Source organism: Protomyctophum parallelum, assembly GCF_964188405.1.
Source record: "Protomyctophum parallelum genome assembly, chromosome: 2".
Lineage (NCBI taxonomy): Eukaryota > Metazoa > Chordata > Actinopteri > Myctophiformes > Myctophidae > Protomyctophum > Protomyctophum parallelum.
Genome location: NC_139699.1, coordinates 1,136,959 through 1,154,219, shown reverse-complemented (window position 1 = coordinate 1,154,219; position 17,261 = coordinate 1,136,959). Strand labels below are relative to the sequence as shown.

Here is a 17,261-nt window from a genome sequence, read left to right as displayed (position 1 = left end):
CTCTCGTTCATGAAGCTGCATGTTGTTGTGCCATGTTATTTATACACATGTGGCCCACCCATCTGACCACTTAGCACAGCAGCAAACTGTCCGTGGCCACCCATCTGACCACTTAGCACAGCAGAAAAGTCCTTATTTATTGGGTATGTTTTCGTGAGGTACGCTAACAAAAAACTGGTGTCTATACTACTATACCCTGGTCAGCTGGGGCGAGCAGGGGGAGGCAGTATAGAGCGGCGCAGTCCCTCCCCCTTTCAGAAAAACGAGTGGCCCAGGAAATGAAAACCCAATGCATTTTGCCCATAGGCACTTCTTATTTAATTTATTTAAAGACGGTTACGCTGCGGACAAAGCCAACTCGGATCGTGACAAATCATGACAATGAACACAATATTTTGGGCCGATCAAATCATTAGAAAGAAGAAAATAAAGGCAGGAGACAACACTATTTGTTTTGTTTTTCTTCTTATAAATTATTTGATCGGCCCAAAACATTGTGTTCATTGTCATGATTGGTCACGATCCGAGTTGGCTTTGTCCGCGGCGTAACCGTCTTTAGATAAATACTTAAAGAAAATCCTATGGTCAGAATGCATTGCATTTCATTTCCTGGGCCACTCGCCGTTCTGAAAGGGGGAGGGACTGCGACGCTCTATTGAGAACTGATGGAGGGGAAAGGAACTGGTTGGAATAACGTGTTGCTTCCACGCGCAACTCCCCGTTGTCAGGGGATAGGAGGCGGCCTATACACTCCTCATGCATTGAAGGAAGCATGAGTTCAGTTTGGGGCTCTCCCCAGGTTGGCAGAGGAGAGTAGAGCCCAGGATGGAAATTGGCACCGGGAGAAACATGGGTTACAGAAAAAATATATATTTTTTATAACAAATACAGTAAAAGTTCTTATTTATTGCTATCACAATGAATCTGTTTGAGTATAGTGAGGTTAGTTTGGGTATCAGTGGCCACTCTGGACACAAATAACATGGCAGCCAACATCTTTGACTTCATTAACCATGAAGAAAATCCAGTTGTAATCTGTCAACAAAACTCGCTGAATAGTGTATACTATAATGTATCCAGCCATATACTTCCAAAACACCTGTACTTTCACTCAGATGTTACTACGGTATTTAACCCATTCTGACCGGGCACCCATTTTGGTGTGGCATCATGTTATGCTTTAGCTATTGAAAAATAGCAGATCTACAAGCTCGTATCGCGCCACCGAGTGGCGCGATACAAGCTTGTAGGTCTGCTATTTTGGAAAAAAGCTTTTTCAGAAAAATGTCAGGATGTAGAAGACATTTTTAGAATCTGATCTCAGGTCAGAATGGGTTAAAACTGTGGTTCTGCAAACCTTTTGTTTGGCTTCCTGCCCTGATCTCTGAATCCAAGTACCCATTTTGAGTACAACATTGTGTTTAGAAAACTGCTAGAGAAAACCTTAACTAGCATGGTATAAATTAATTAAAACTTCATTGTTATCATTCATAACCCACCTTTTGAAGAATATTATTACAAAGAAAATGAGTGAAAGAGTTGTAATTACACAAGTGCCCTTAAACTTTAACCATAACATTATGTTCACATATTTTGCAAAGAAGTCTTGCTTTGTCTCTGATAACAGTGCTGTTTTTCCATTGTCAAGGTTTTTTACCATATTGTCAAGGTTTATCATTGCATTTCTCATTTTGTCTGCAAACAAGGAGTGCACCTGGACATCATGTGAGCATGGGTTTCAACATAAGCATAGTTCCGTTTTTTTATACTTAATTCATCATCATGTGAGAAAAACAACAATTAACTCCATGAACTCAGGGGTGAGTAATTTATAGAAGCAAGTAGTTGTTGTTTTTTTTTTGGGGGGGGGAGGGGGGGGAGATATTGCTTTGTGTAGACATGGCAAAGTCTCACTTAAAACAATATGTGCAAAAGCACATCCCCACTGCAATTATGCAATTATTAATGTGTTAATTGATGTTAGAGGCGTTAATGTAACCATTAACACTGAGAGAATAAAGATGTAATCAAATAGACCAGGGTAGGCAACCTTGTGCCAACATTGGTACAGTGGAGGCTAATCACTGACACACTGACATAAGTGTGAGAGAGAGGTTTTTTCTTTCAAAATGAAGTAGGCCTATTAAAATGAAGTTAATGAAGTCCCTTCAGATCATAGGCTATTTTCAAATAGCCATAGGACTGAAGGGGTTAATGTATGTTTAGTAATAATCCAAATAGCCATAGGACTGAAGTGCTTAATGTATGTTTAGTAATAATCCAAATAGCCATAGGACTGAAGGGGTTAATGTATGTTTAGTAATAATCCAAATAGCCATAGGACTGAAGGGGTTAATGTATGTTTAGTAATAATCCAAATAGCCATAGGACTGAAGGGGTAATGTATGTTTAGTAATAATCCAAATAGCCATAGGACTGAAGGGGTTAATGTATGTTTAGTAATAATCCAAATAGCCATAGGACTGAAGGGGTTAATGTATGTTAGTAATAATCCAAATAGCCATAGGACTGAAGTGCTTAATGTATGTTTAGTAATAATCCAAATAGCCATAGGACTGAAGTGCTTAATGTATGTTTAGTAATAATCCAAATAGCCATAGGACTGAAGGGGTTAATGTATGTTTAGTAATAATCCAAATAGCCATAGGACTGAAGTGCTTAATGTATGTTTAGTAATAATCCAAATAGCCATAGGACTGAAGGGGTTAATGTATGTTTAGTAATAATCCAAATAGCCATAGGACTGAAGGGGTTATGTATGTTTAGTAATAATCCAAATAGCCATAGGACTGAAGTGCTTAATGTATGTTTAGTAATAATCCAAATAGCCATAGGACTGAAGTGCTTAATGTATGTTTAGTAATAATCCAAATAGCCATAGGACTGAAGGGGTTAATGTATGTTTAGTAATAATCCAAATAGCCATAGGACTGAAGGGGTTAATGTATGTTTAGTAATAATCCAAATAGCCATAGGACTGAAGGGGTTAATGTATGTTTAGTAATAATCCAAATAGCCATAGGACTGAAGGGGTTAATGTATGTTTAGTAATAATCCAAATAGCCATAGGACTGAAGGGGTTAATGTATGTTTAGTAATAATCCAAATAGCCATAGGACTGAAGGGGTTAATGTATGTTTAGTAATAATTCAAATAGCCATAGGACTGAAGGGGTTAATGTATGTTTAGTAATAATCCAAATAGCCATAGGACTGAAGGGGTTAATGTATGTTTAGTAATAATCCAAATAGCCATAGGACTGAAGGGGTTAATGTATGTTTAGTAATAATCCAAATAGCCATAGGACTGAAGTGCTTAATGTATGTTTAGTAATAATCCAAATAGCCATAGGACTGAAGTGCTTAATGTATGTTTAGTAATAATCCAAATAGCCATAGGACTGAAGTGCTTAATGTATGTTTAGTAATAATCCAAATAGCCATAGGACTGAAGGGGTTAATGTATGTTAGTAATAATCCAAATAGCCATAGGACTGAAGGGTTAATGTATGTTTAGTAATAATTCAAATAGCCATAGGACTGAAGTGCTTAATGTATGTTTAGTAATAATCCAAATAGCCATAGGACTGAAGGGGTTAATGTATGTTTAGTAATAATCCAAATAGCCATAGGACTGAAGGGTTAATGTATGTTTAGTAATAATCCAAATAGCCATAGGACTGAAGGGGTTAATGTATGTTTAGTAATAATCCAAATAGCCATAGGACTGAAGGGGTTAATGTATGTTTAGTAATAATCCAAATAGCCATAGGACTGAAGGGGTTAATGTATGTTTAGTAATAATCCAAATAGCCATAGGACTGAAGGGGTTAATGTATGTTTAGTAATAATCCAAATAGCCATAGGACTGAAGGGGTTAATGTATGTTTAGTAATAAACCAAATAGCCATAGGACTGAAGGGGTTAATGTATGTTTAGTAATAATCCAAATAGCCATAGGACTGAAGGGGTTAATGTATGTTTAGTAATAATCCAAATAGCCATAGGACTGAAGGGGTTAATGTATGTTTAGTAATAATCCAAATAGCCATAGGACTGAAGGGGTTAATGTATGTTTAGTAATAATCCAAATAGCCATAGGACTGAAGGGGTTAATGTATGTTTAGTAATAAACCAAATAGCCATAGGACTGAAGGGGTTAATGTATGTTTAGTAATAATCCAAATAGCCATAGGACTGAAGGGGTTAATGTATGTTTAGTAATAAACCAAATAGCCATAGGACTGAAGGGGTTAATGTATGTTTAGTAATAAACCAAATAGCCATAGGACTGAAGGGGTTAATGTATGTTTAGTAATAATCCAAATAGCCATAGGACTGAAGTGCTTAATGTATGTTTAGTAATGATCCAAATAGCCATAGGACTGAAGTGCTTAATGTATGTTTAGTAATAATCCAAATAGCCATAGGACTGAAGGGGTTAATGTATGTTTAGTAATAATCCAAATAGCCATAGGACTGAAGGGGTTAATGTATGTTTAGTAATAATCCAAATAGCCATAGGACTGAAGTGCTTAATGTATGTTTAGTAATAATCCAAATAGCCATAGGACTGAAGGGGTTAATGTATGTTTAGTAATAATCCAAATAGCCATAGGACTGAAGTGCTTAATGTATGTTTAGTAATGATCCAAATAGCCATAGGACTGAAGGGGTTAATGTATGTTTAGTAATAATCCAAATAGCCATAGGACTGAAGGGGTTAATGTATGTTTAGTAATAATCCAAATAGCCATAGGACTGAAGTGCTTAATGTATGTTTAGTAATAATCCAAATAGCCATAGGACTGAAGTGCTTAATGTATGTTTAGTAATAATCCAAATAGCCATAGGACTGAAGGGGTTAATGTATGTTTAGTAATAATCCAAATAGCCATAGGACTGAAGGGGTTAATGTATGTTTAGTAATAATCCAAATAGCCATAGGACTGAAGTGCTTAATGTATGTTTAGTAATAATCCAAATAGCCACAGGACTGAAGGGGTTAATGTATGTTTAGTAATAATCCAAATAGCCATAGGACTGAAGGGGTTAATGTATGTTTAGTAATAATCCAAATAGCCATAGGACTGAAGGGGTTAATGTATGTTTAGTAATAATCCAAAAACATCTACAAAGTAACTAAAGTTTTCAAATACATGTAGTGGAGTAAAAGTACAATATTTTGATCCGAGATGTAGTTGAGTAGAAGTAAAGGTACTGGAAATTGGAAATACTCAAATAAAGTACAATACCACAAAATTATACTTAAGTACAGTACTTATAGTATTTAAATGTACATATTACTATCCACGCCCTGTACAGTGTGCAGGGAGAGTGCAACACAGAACAAATCATGGAATAATCTCTGTAATCTCTGTAATACAGTGTTTTGTATACAGTAGCTCTATGCTCTGACAGTAATCACTACCGTCTCCACAGCTCTGTATCCGATCAGGAGAGAGAACTCAATACAGGATAATACATTACAGGGTAATTGGTGAAGTGATGAAACAAAAGTTAGCAGTCCGAATTGGAACTGAACACTAGAAGATTGAGGCGGATCTATTGTCTTTGTGTGGTTCCCTTTCCTGATTAGATGAAATTGGCATCCCGACCTGAAAATGTATTTTTTGTTTACTAAAGAGCTGGAGAGATGGGGAGACGCCCCTGTCTACACTAAATAATTCTCTTATATGTTTTACAAAATCATATCACTTAGATACTGTATGCTTTTGTAAAAATCATACCAGCAGTGACCTCACCTAAATGCACTGTACATTCAATACAGGATATACAGAAATATAGATATTAGTTTTTGTTTCAGAAGCTATATTGTCTAAAACCGCGCTACTGATAATTGTAGTTTCAATTGTTTCCAAACTGCAGACTAGTATCTCATGGTGAAACACGTTCATCTTCATTGTGAGATATACTATCTCATGTTGACACACGTTCATCTTCATTGTGAGATATTATATCAAACAAGTTTGATATCACTGTTTTGCCAGGTGTGAGAACACACTGATTTGCGGTCACACACACACACACGCACACACACACACGCACACACACACACACACACACACACACACACGCACGCACACACATACACACAGCTTTGCATCTCCGCTAGAGACGGCGCCTTCGCCACACAGGTTAGCCGCATTTTGACGAAGATCGTGACAGGTGGAGTTAATCATATGCCCCTGGTTTTGAGATAACGTGTCTCCGGAAGAAGCTTGAAGGTTTGACAATGTTTTGCTAGTGGGGGAGAGGGGCTTTGGATAGGCTCCGACTCGGGTTCACAGACAGGGAACAGGAGATGTATAATGTATCATATACATGTGTGTGTGTGTGCGTGCGGTGTGTGTGTGTGTGTGTTACAGTACGAGTGAGAAAAACAGGGGCTAAACGTGTCATCGGAGGCTGGTGATTGCCGGCCGTCAGTGGGCCCCGGTTGGCCCGTTTGCTGTGGGTTAGGGTTAGGGTTAGGGTTAGGGTTAGGGTTAGGGCCTGGTTGGCCCGTTTGCTGTGGGTTAGGGTTAGGGTTAGGGTTAGGGTTAGGGTTAGGGTTAGGGCCTGGTTGGCCCGTTTGCTGTGGGTTAGGGTTAGGGTTAGGGTTAGGGTTAGGGTTAGGGTTAGGGCCTGGTTGGCCCGTTTGCTGTGGGTTAGGGTTAGGGTTAGGGTTAGGGTTAGGGCCTGGTTGGCCCGTTTGCTGTGGGTTAGGGTTAGGGTTAGGGTTAGGGTTAGGGCCTGGTTGGCCCGTTTGCTGTGGGTTAGGGTTAGGGTTAGGGCCTGGTTGGCCCGTTTGCTGTCTTTTCCCCGGTTTCATCCCTTTCCGTTCGGCACGGCTCTCTTAAGTGGAATTAGCACACAGTAAAATCCATTCCGGGTTAATTTGCACACTCTCAGAGTTAAACTAACACACACACTGTGCATGTCTGACAGCCTTTGCACGGCTCCATTTTTACAGGTATTTCAGCTGATCCTGTTATGGTAGCAACGCAATCACTATCCTACTCTCAGTCCTTTTCCCTTTCTTTCTTTCTTTCTTTTTGTTGAATCCAAAATGCTTCAGAGCGTTATTCGTACACATTAATGTACTGTAGCATGGATGGATGACCCTGGTGGGATTTGGACCCCTTCACATTGCAGTGTTGGTGTCACCCATTGAGCTCCAGAGAGGAGCACTCAGCGGTGAATGTTGTTTTAAATAGTGGAATTAGTGACATAAAAGATGAATCATGCACAATGCACATTCACCCACTTGCTCAACAATGACTGTTGCCTCTTTTTTATTCTTCTTCTTCTTTTTTTTTTTTTTTGCTTGGCCATTAATGTTCAAGTCAAGTGTGGTTGGCACTTAGTGAGAGTGCTGCTCTATGTAAAATGTCACTGTACAGCCCATAGTCCTCCACACACAGCTCCACTGTACAGCCCATAGTCCTCCACACACAGCTCCACTGTACAGCCCATAGTCCTCCACACACAGCTCCACTGTACAGCCCATAGTCCTCCACACACAGCTCCACTGTACAGCCCATAGTCCTCCACACACAGCTCCACTGTACAGCCCATAGTCCTCCACACACAGCTCCACTGTACAGCCCATAGTCCTCCACACACAGCTCCACCGTACAGCCCATAGTCCTCCACACACAGCTCCACTGTACAGCCCATAGTCCTCCACACACAGCTCCACTGTACAGCCCATAGTCCTCCACACACAGCTCCACTGTACAGCCCATAGTCCTCCACACACAGCTCCACCGTACAGCCCATAGTCCTCCACACACAGCTCCACTGTACAGCCCATAGTCCTCCACACACAGCTCCACTGTACAGCCCATAGTCCTCCACACACAGCTCCACTGTACAGCCCATAGTCCTCCACACACAGCTCCACTGTACAGCCCATAGTCCTCCACACACAGCTCCACTGTACAGCCCATAGTCCTCCACACACAGCTCCACTGTACAGCCCATAGTCCTCCACACACAGCTCCACTGTACAGCCCATAGTCCTCCACACACAGCTCCACTGTACAGCCCATAGTCCTCCACACGCAGCTCCACACAAAACAAATTAATCTCCATTTTAACTTGTTTCTGTAATCTATGGGGTTGCATCTTGAGGCCTTATTTTTGGTGAAGTTGTGTGTGTGTGTGTGTGTGTGTGTGTGTGTGTGTGCTGCATGTCCGGACTGTTTGTTCGGAGCTTATCCTGCAACACACTGGACCACATTTTTTGAGCTGTGTGCAAACTGTGCATTTTCTCCACATCTATTTTATATTGTTGCTGTTGGGTGGAAACCTCATATACTGTAAGCTTCAGGATTCAAATTCTGAAGTAGCAAAAATGTATCTACAGCAGATAGATTTTTCTACTTTTGTGTGACGAAATACTTTCCATTATTATTCAGAGACAGACATAAAACGTTCCGGCCGACAGCAACATTATATTCTTTAACTATAATGGAAGTCATTATTCTGAAACCATGCACAGATTAGGTGTAATGTTATACTTAGATATGTCACAGATGACATATGCCATAATAATATGGCACCATGCAATTCGTTTAATTAGACATGACTGTTTCCTCGACAAAATGAATAAATAAATATATATACATTAAAAAATCTTAACATTTCTTCATTTATACTGCAGTGTACTCTTTGCCCTCTTGTTCTTGTTCTACACTTTTTTTTATCATCCTGCCAAACACAATCACCTTCTCTCTCTCTCTCTCTCTCTCTCTCTCTCTCTCTCTCTCTCTCTCTCTCTCTCTCTCTCTCTCTCTCTCTCTCTCTCTCCGTTCTTCCTTTTCTTGTGTCAGGTTTTGAGGCAGAGATTTATTAAAGTAGGAAGTGAGAGGGGGGTGGCGGGGTGTAGGTGAGGTTGTGCGGGGGGTGGGGTGGGGAGGGGAGCAGGACAGGTTGGCAGGGGGGGAGGGGGGGTGGATCACTGGCGTCCTGACAGGTCCTTTCCCCTGCTCCGTTTGTTTAAAGGGGGTTTGTAAAAAAAAAAAAAGTGGACGGCCTTATCTCGGCGGTGCTGACAAAAGCCTGCCCTCTCCCCCCAAATTAAATTGGACCCATAGCGGCGTGATCAAATCAGTTGGCAGGCGGAAAATTCGAGCCGTCAATCACCGCTGTTGCCTGATAAGAGCGGGCAGGCGGGCAGGAGTCCCGGCAGCGTGGAGAGGAGGGAGAGAGAGAGAGCCTTAGGGCTCATTCCGCTCCGACACCCAGGTGATAACTCAGGAACCTCGGGGAACCTCTGAGCTCAGCAGAGACCACCCCCCACCCCCCCGCTCTCATACCGTCCCGTCTGTCACAACCTTTGTGCCCTTACACACGTAAACACACCGTCACATGTACACATTACACACGTAAACACACCGTCACATGTACACATTACACACGTAAACACACCGTCACATGTACACATTACACACGTAAACACACCGTCACATGTACACATTACACACGTAAACACACCGTCACATGTATACACCGGTTAGACACGGCAAGGTATGTGTGTACCACTCTTCAAACACCCTTGTGCACGTATCTTCATGTTGCACACCATACATACAGACACACACACGCACGCACGCACGCACGCACGCACGCACGCACGCGCGCACGCAAGTATCTTCATGTTGCACACCACACATACAGAAACACACACACACGCAAGCACGCACGCACACACGCACGCACGCACGCACGCACATCTGCTGAGCTCACAAATGTACACCCAGCATGAAATTAATTTTGCCCTGATTTCTTTTCACAGGACACCTTTTATCCCCCACCTCCCATCTGTATTCAAATTAGACTCCCTGGCAGGTTTCTCTAATAGTTCCCAATCTCTGTTGCTAATATATGTGTGGCCATTAGACATTCACTTGTCGCTTGCTACCGTAATCATCCATTTTAATTGGGGATCGTTTCCTTTTAATCTTTAAGGAAGAGACAAAACAAAAGCCTTATTTTGTGTCATTGTTGATGTTTAAAGACATATTCTGTCTCTCTTCTGAGTTTCATCTCAGCTCTCTGTCTCCTTCACCTCCTCCTTGTCTCTCTCTGTCCATTTCATTCTCCGTCTCCTCCTCTACGCCCGCACCCTTCCCAGCTCTGTCTTTCTCATTCTATTTCCCTTTCCCCCTTCCTATACTGTACCTACCTCAATGTTTCTAACGTACGTACCTTCTCTCTCTCTCTCTCTCTCTCTCTCTCTCTCTCTCTCTCTCTCTCTCTACGCACGCAGGTTTTGTGAGTTTTGATAACCCGTCCAGTGCTCAAGCCGCCATCCAGGCCATGAATGGATTCCAGATAGGCATGAAGAGGCTGAAGGTTCAACTCAAGCGGCCAAAGGATGCCAACCGACCTTACTGACCCCTCTGCCATCCATGCCCAGGTATATGTCACTGCTAAGCCACGCTGAGCCAGAATGCTCCATTCCATTCCACACCATACCAACCCATTCCCAGAATGACAGTATATAACCTCACAGTGAAACAGACTCACTCATTGTGTTCAGTTTAACTTTTTTATTTATGTTTTGCTTTTATTGACAAAGCACAAATCAAGTAGGCTGCATTTTGTCATTTATTGTAAACACATTTGAACAGACAGTATAAAAGTACAAATTAAATTAATAAGAACTCTCTGAACTTCAAAACCTGTCCAAAGTCTATGACACTAAACCAGGGCTAATCAACTTAAGATGGCTCAGGGGCCACTCAGCAAAATTCCCAAAGTCCAAGGGCCGCAAGCTAAACAATTCAGTATAATTTTTGAAACGTTTACAAATGTATTTTGTAACGGACTACACGACTAGTCTAAAAATGAAGGCAACACATTTCCATCTATGAGGCCAAACCTCAGTGAACAAAAACATTGTGATTAATGAGGAAGTTTCAAAATGAGACTTCATTCAGAAAATGTGAAGAGAACATATTATATTATAATGAACAGATTATCACAGGTGAATAAATCAGTAAGTGGTTAATACTCAGCTGACATCAATCAGGCCACTTTCTCTTGGAACAAACAATACAATTCCAACAATCTTGTTCAAATCAATGAAAAACCAATAATATTTGTATTGGTATGACCATGAAGGTCCGCAGATACATTAAGCAGGGGCCGCTTGCGGCCCACGGGCCGCAGGTTGAGTAGCACTGCACTAAAGGCTCACGCATTCTCCAGTTTTTAGGAGTATGTCACTGAGCTGCCGTGATAAGCCACTCTCTGCTCATCCCAGCACATGTCTCTGTGTGTTTACTAACTACAGTACCACGCTGGTTAGGTTATCACCTAAAAGCTGGAGTATATGCGTCCCGCTTAAGTGGAGATCAAATGGTCGGCAGACATAATGTTAATAGCACACTATGGGAACAAGCCCAGAAAACCACACCCCGCAACCAAGTACCAATATTTACAAGCGACTTTGGAGAAGAACAAACCCTAAGTCGCTTCTAATAAGCGAAACAGACGTCAACCAATGCGGTATCTACAGTATATATGCGATGGTTCCTCAGCCTCTTGGTTAGTATTAACATCTTAGCACTGCTAGCCTTCGCTGTGCTGTTCAGTATATATGCGTCATATAACTTTTTTTTTTTAAGATTTGTTTTGGACTTTTCTGCCTTTATTGATAGTATCAAGTGAAGATAGACAGGAAAGAGGGAGAGAGAGAAGGTGAGAGACACGCAGCAAAGGTCGTCATGAACGGGACTCGAACACGCAACGTGCTGTCAGGCCAGAGCCTATTATGTGGCATGCTCCTGGACCACTTGGCCAGCGGGCGCCCTCATATAACATTTCTTAGTCCGAGTTTCGAATCGTGTCTGGCTTTGGAAGGCTGCCAAATAGCCATTGTAAATCTGAGCGCACGTTGTTTCAAATGTCAAGAAAGGGCTGTAAGTGACTCTGCTTTGGACATTTCACACAAATAGAGCCCCTCTGGATACCATTTATAGTGTTTGAGGGTTCATTTTCCGTTGTGCTAATAGACACCGCTTCACCATGAAGTATAAAAATAGCGTTTAAGTGATTAAAAAAACTTTAGTCAGCAAACGTTTCAGGAATATTATTTCCTTAAATATCAACAATGAAAGTGTCAGGATATTGGGGGCTCTGCAAATTATGCCACTATCCGCAGATAATGAGAATCACATTGAACCTCTTCACAGTCTCCTCCACTGGAGAGTGTTTGTCAGGTGCTGTCAGTTTCCACAGAATATACCTGTTCTTTCATTCTCACAGGCCTTCCATTTTTTTCTTTTCTTTTTCTTTTTCTTTTTCTTTTTCTTTTTCTTTTTCTTTTTCTTTTTCTTTTTCTTTTTCTTTTTCTTTTTCTTTTTCTTTTTTCTTTTCTTTTTTCTTTACCTGTGGGTTATTAGCGTGTAACTTTATGACATCACCAATAGCCCCCCTGTGCAATATAACACCTGTCTACTACTGGGCCAGAGTGGTGAACGGATGCAAGCTGTTAAACTGCAAATTTACTGTAGCCATGGGTGATAATTTTCTTCCTAAAATAACCCAGGTAAGACAGTGTTCTGTCAGCGTCGCTTTCAGTGGATTTCTGCCCGAGCTTTATGGTGAAACAGATGACATAGTTATTACAAATAAAAAAGTAGCCTTCAGTAAAAAAATATTGTAGTAAAGTAAAAGTATCAATACCACAATGTAGAAATACTCTGTTACGTAAAAGTAAAAGTCTGGTACTTCCCACCACTGATTGTTGATGAGGGTGACAGGTGAACGTAAATTATTCAAATAAAACCAAGCCATCCCCCCAAGAGGTATAGGCTAAAAATTCTTCTCGGAAAGGAAACAAAACAAAACATTAAATAAAAAACACCATGCATTCCATCACTCTAAGAACAGCTAGAGAAGCTAAACCCCTCAATAAAGATTATTCTGTCAGTATAAAAGATGTTCTACTATTTGGTGCCAGATTTTAAGAATCATAGCCATTCCATAACGCTGGTGCTTTTGCTTGCATAGAGTTGCTGTCGGGCAGAAACCTCATATCTCTTTCGTAAATTAATGCCCTTTTCTTCTGTGTATAAGATCTGTGTTGCACAAAAGTAGTGACAATGGAAAATTGCATCGCGCTGCAGTGCATTGTGACCATTATATAATAATAAAAAAGGGACGATTTTGGACATAGGTTTCTGCCCGACAGTGACAAACCGATATCCGCTTTCTTTCTCTGTGAAGCATGTGCACAGCATCTTTAAAAGCATACACTGAGATTATTCGTTTTGTTATTATTAATGCTGTATATTTTGCACTGGACGGCCGTCACACCACAGAACAGACAGAAATCATATGTATATATCTCCCTGTAATATATCCTGCCTATACATTCAAAATCACACTTAAAAAACAAAGCCAAATAACTCCCATCAAAAGCTCCAGAATTTACAGATACAGTCACATACTGTAGCTGTCAATATTCCCAACAATATTTTTGCAGAATGTGCTCCACAAACTGCCACCAAAACATATTCAGAAAAAATCTGGTATTCAGCACAGATAATAAAAAAAAAAACAAATGGTCCCAAGGACATTGTAACTTATATTGTGTTGAGTGATTCAACAAAATTGTTTTCAGACGAGTTAAGTGATATGTATTCCAATCAGGCGGACTCTGTCAGTCTGCAATATCGGGAATCTATTGCAGCGCTGAAGGCAGGTCTCAAGTAAACTATATGAAAATGATGCATTTTACTGTGTTGACCTGTTTTATGATGCTGCCAGGTGTTAAAGCATGCAGTACATTCATAAGCAGGTGCTTACAGTAGAATAAGGTAGATAGAGCCATCGGAAATTTGAGCTGTCACATAATTGTAGGCCTATTCAGAAAATCAGGGATTCAGCACATACAATTCCCAAGGAAATGATGAAGAAAGGGTATACCTTTAGAGGACCCCGACTCTTCCATAAGGGCCTACTCTGTCACTGTCACATTTAATTTAAAGAATCATTGCCCGTCCATATAGCTGCCAGTGCTATACAGTAGAATTATACAAAGGAATCTTGTTTTCTCCATAAAATCTGTCATTACAATAACATGAGGCCAAGATATTTTTTTTTCCATGCAAAAATACAGGAAAGGAAAAATAGACCGTAATGCTATTTTGTTTGTCTTATATTTGACTCTCTAAAAGCCATGGGATGACATTAACGGAGGACGGTATGCAATAGAAATGATAAATGCTCCCTTTATCCCTCGCCTGATAGCATTTGAATAGAGCTGTGTCCTGCTAATTGAAGGGAGGCTTTCAGAGCAGACACCCCGAGGAGAAGGGGGAGGCGGGGGGGGGGGGGGGGGGGGCATTTTGATGTAGCACATCAATGAAGGGACAAATGGAGAATATCCTGAAACCCGTCGGTACGACAGGATACTAGGATAGTCATTGTAGCGCAGTCAGTGTGTCTCTAAATATGGCCATTTCACACCATGACAATCTGTCATCCACATCATCATGGAAGCGTGTGCCTGTGTGCGGCGGGGCCTGTGTGTGTGCGTGTGCATGTGCATGTGTGCGTGTGTGTGTGTGCGTGCGTGTGTTTTATGTCCCTTTTTTTGGTTCCTGGCCCGGGCTCAATCCATCTCTGTGTTTTATGTTATTACAGCAATTGCCTTGTGTTGAGGAAAGCCAATAGCCCAAAACCAACACCAATCACGTGAAAACATCAAAGGAAAAAAGAAAAGGGAAGACAAACAAAATGAGAAGTACTACTATACTCTGAAGCCAGCTGTACTGTATAGCTCTGGATTATGTGTCTCTCAGGCAGAAACCTCTTTTGTCCATTATTTGTTTTTAAATCTTTTCATGTTTGCCAAAGAATAGCAAACCTACCAGCTCACAATAGGTAGCAATGCAAGTGATTGGATGCAGAGGGGGTTAAGGAGGGAATTATTATACGGTATAGAGTATAGACGACCTCTGGGAGACTTGTGGGAAATATACTGTAAGTATACAGTATGCATAGGCAATTTTAACTTAAGAACTTAAACAAGTTAAATACTGTATATATATTTTAGTCAATTGTAGCTTTATACTCATTTATATTTTTCGAGATGAAGATGAAGCAGGGCCCCCCCCCCCCACTATTGTATACCAATTCTGCGTTGCAGAATGATGAAACATTTTTATGAATTAGATTTCATTGATATCTTCACAGACTTGTTTGACAGCACTGGCATTGTGTAGTGTAGCTTGTATAGATCTGATATTTTCCGCGAATGTTCCCCTCAGAATAGGGATGCTAGGGTTCAAGTGGTTAATATCAAACAAAAATAAAGAGTTCCTATCACACAAAGATTTGGTGCCCCCCCCCCCCCTTGATTTAGCTATGAGGACCCCCTGTTGAAGACCCCTGCATATAGGGTTTGAAAGAGCTGTGTACTCTACATGTTGGCCATATGCATGACCATGTTTAAAGGGTTGAACATTGTGTTTTGGTTTAATTTGAGTTAGTGCTTTAGTGTTATTTTTTCCTTTTCTGTTCCATTCATGTGCTACCTCTCTCATTCAGTGTAGGGTTGAGTGGTAGATTACACGCTGAAATTATTTCCAGAGTCTTACAGATAAATGTACCGCAAAAATGACTTATGCACTCACTTTAAGCCGCCATCATAGCAAACAATGTGAGGCAAATCCAATTATTGTAGGCTGGACAAGTTTCTGAAATATGAATTTTGCTCATTAAGGGTTATCTCTATGAATAGGCCTATATAATACAAGTTCAACCTTTAAAACTGTAAATAATTTTAGCTTGAGAACATGGGATGACTGCTTTGAACGATGGAAAGGCAATTCTTTTCATGTGTATCTCTGTTGTAGGCTATTTCTTGATTTCATGTCTCTTTTGTGTTTGGGTTTGAAGGTAATAACAACAATAACCTTATTTTATTCAAGAGATAAAAAAAGAAAACAACCTTAAAATAAGGGGTGGGGGGGATTTTTAATTTTTTAATTTTGTAGGAAAAATCCCACAGCTTCTTTCTTTCTTTTTGCACCCCAACCAACCTGGCAACCTGACAATCACAGTGTGAGACGGTCCCTTTCTCCGCTATAGCCACACCCCCTTCCACACACCACCAGTCACGAAGCAGTAAGTGGATCCCACGGTGTCATTTGGACGTCATGTTAGTGGGACTGTGACTGCCTTGCATGACGTGGTGGTGATGTGGATTGGTCTCTTTTCTATATACGTTACACTCTTTCTCTATCTATATATTCTGCCCTGCTCTCTTCATATATAAATATAATACATATATTTATTTATTTTTGTGGCAGTTTGTGGAGTGCAGTAAAACTGACACCTTTCTTATCTGGTGCTGTAGCTCTGTTGTCTGTACTGTGACTCTGACTTGCACCTCTTTTTGTTTTACCTTCTGTCATGGAAAAGTGTGTGTGCGTAGGTGTGTGCGTGTGTTGTGCTCTATCTTCTCTGTTGCTCCACACCCACACCAACACTCGCTTTTGTGGCGATCTATTATTTCTTGATTCTCTGAAAAAAAAAAAAAAGAAGGGCAAATAAAGCCCTTTCCTTACTTATTGGACTGACAGCTGTGTGGAGTTGAGAGATGGCCAGGATGACCCTACTGTATGTTTGTGCAGCCAATTAAATCTCTCGTCCAACGTGGAGAGAGCACAGGCAAATGTTGACACTCCACTCCTCCGTGGATTCCGCGGCTACACAGGGAGAGTTCTTCTGCTGGATTGTTTTGTTTGCCTAACATGAGAGTCACTTCCCATTTATTTATTCATGAGGGTGCAAACCAATTACACTGTGATAGCATAGCTGCAGGCGGTGGTACAGTCACAGAGCCAAAAAATCTCCATGCACACAAGATGCATATATGCGCAAGCAAACGCACCGGAATAGAAATGAAAAACAAATACCCTGGTTGGATAATTTAGTAACAGCAATTTAGTGCGCTACTTTTGTTGTGTTATCATGTTGTTTTTGTACAGATACGCCTCTGAATAAACTAGATCTCATGTAATAGCATTAAATGTGAAGTAATTGTCATATTTAAAAAAAAAGGTCGTTTTGAAAGCTCCACGCGGTGAAAAAGGTAGGTCCTTTCTTTGAAAGATAAACTTTCTGTCCCTGGTGCCTGATAAGACTTTCCATCAAACTGGGTTGTGTTCCGTTGTGTCTTATTCTCTGTGATGCCCGGGGGGCTTTTCTTCT

At 40.8% G+C, this 17,261-nt stretch overlaps 1 pseudogene across 1 annotated transcript in view; it reads left to right on the top strand.

Moving 5' to 3' along the window:
* The window catches only part of LOC310877153 (CUGBP Elav-like family member 4), a 94,407-nt pseudogene that overhangs the window by 49,397 nt on the left and 27,749 nt on the right, over positions 1 to 17,261 (top strand). The window contains exons 10-11 of the transcript in view: positions 9,826 to 9,853; positions 10,300 to 10,449. The product of the transcript in view is annotated as a CUGBP Elav-like family member 4 (transcript). The remainder of the gene's footprint in view (positions 1 to 9,825; positions 9,854 to 10,299; positions 10,450 to 17,261) is intronic.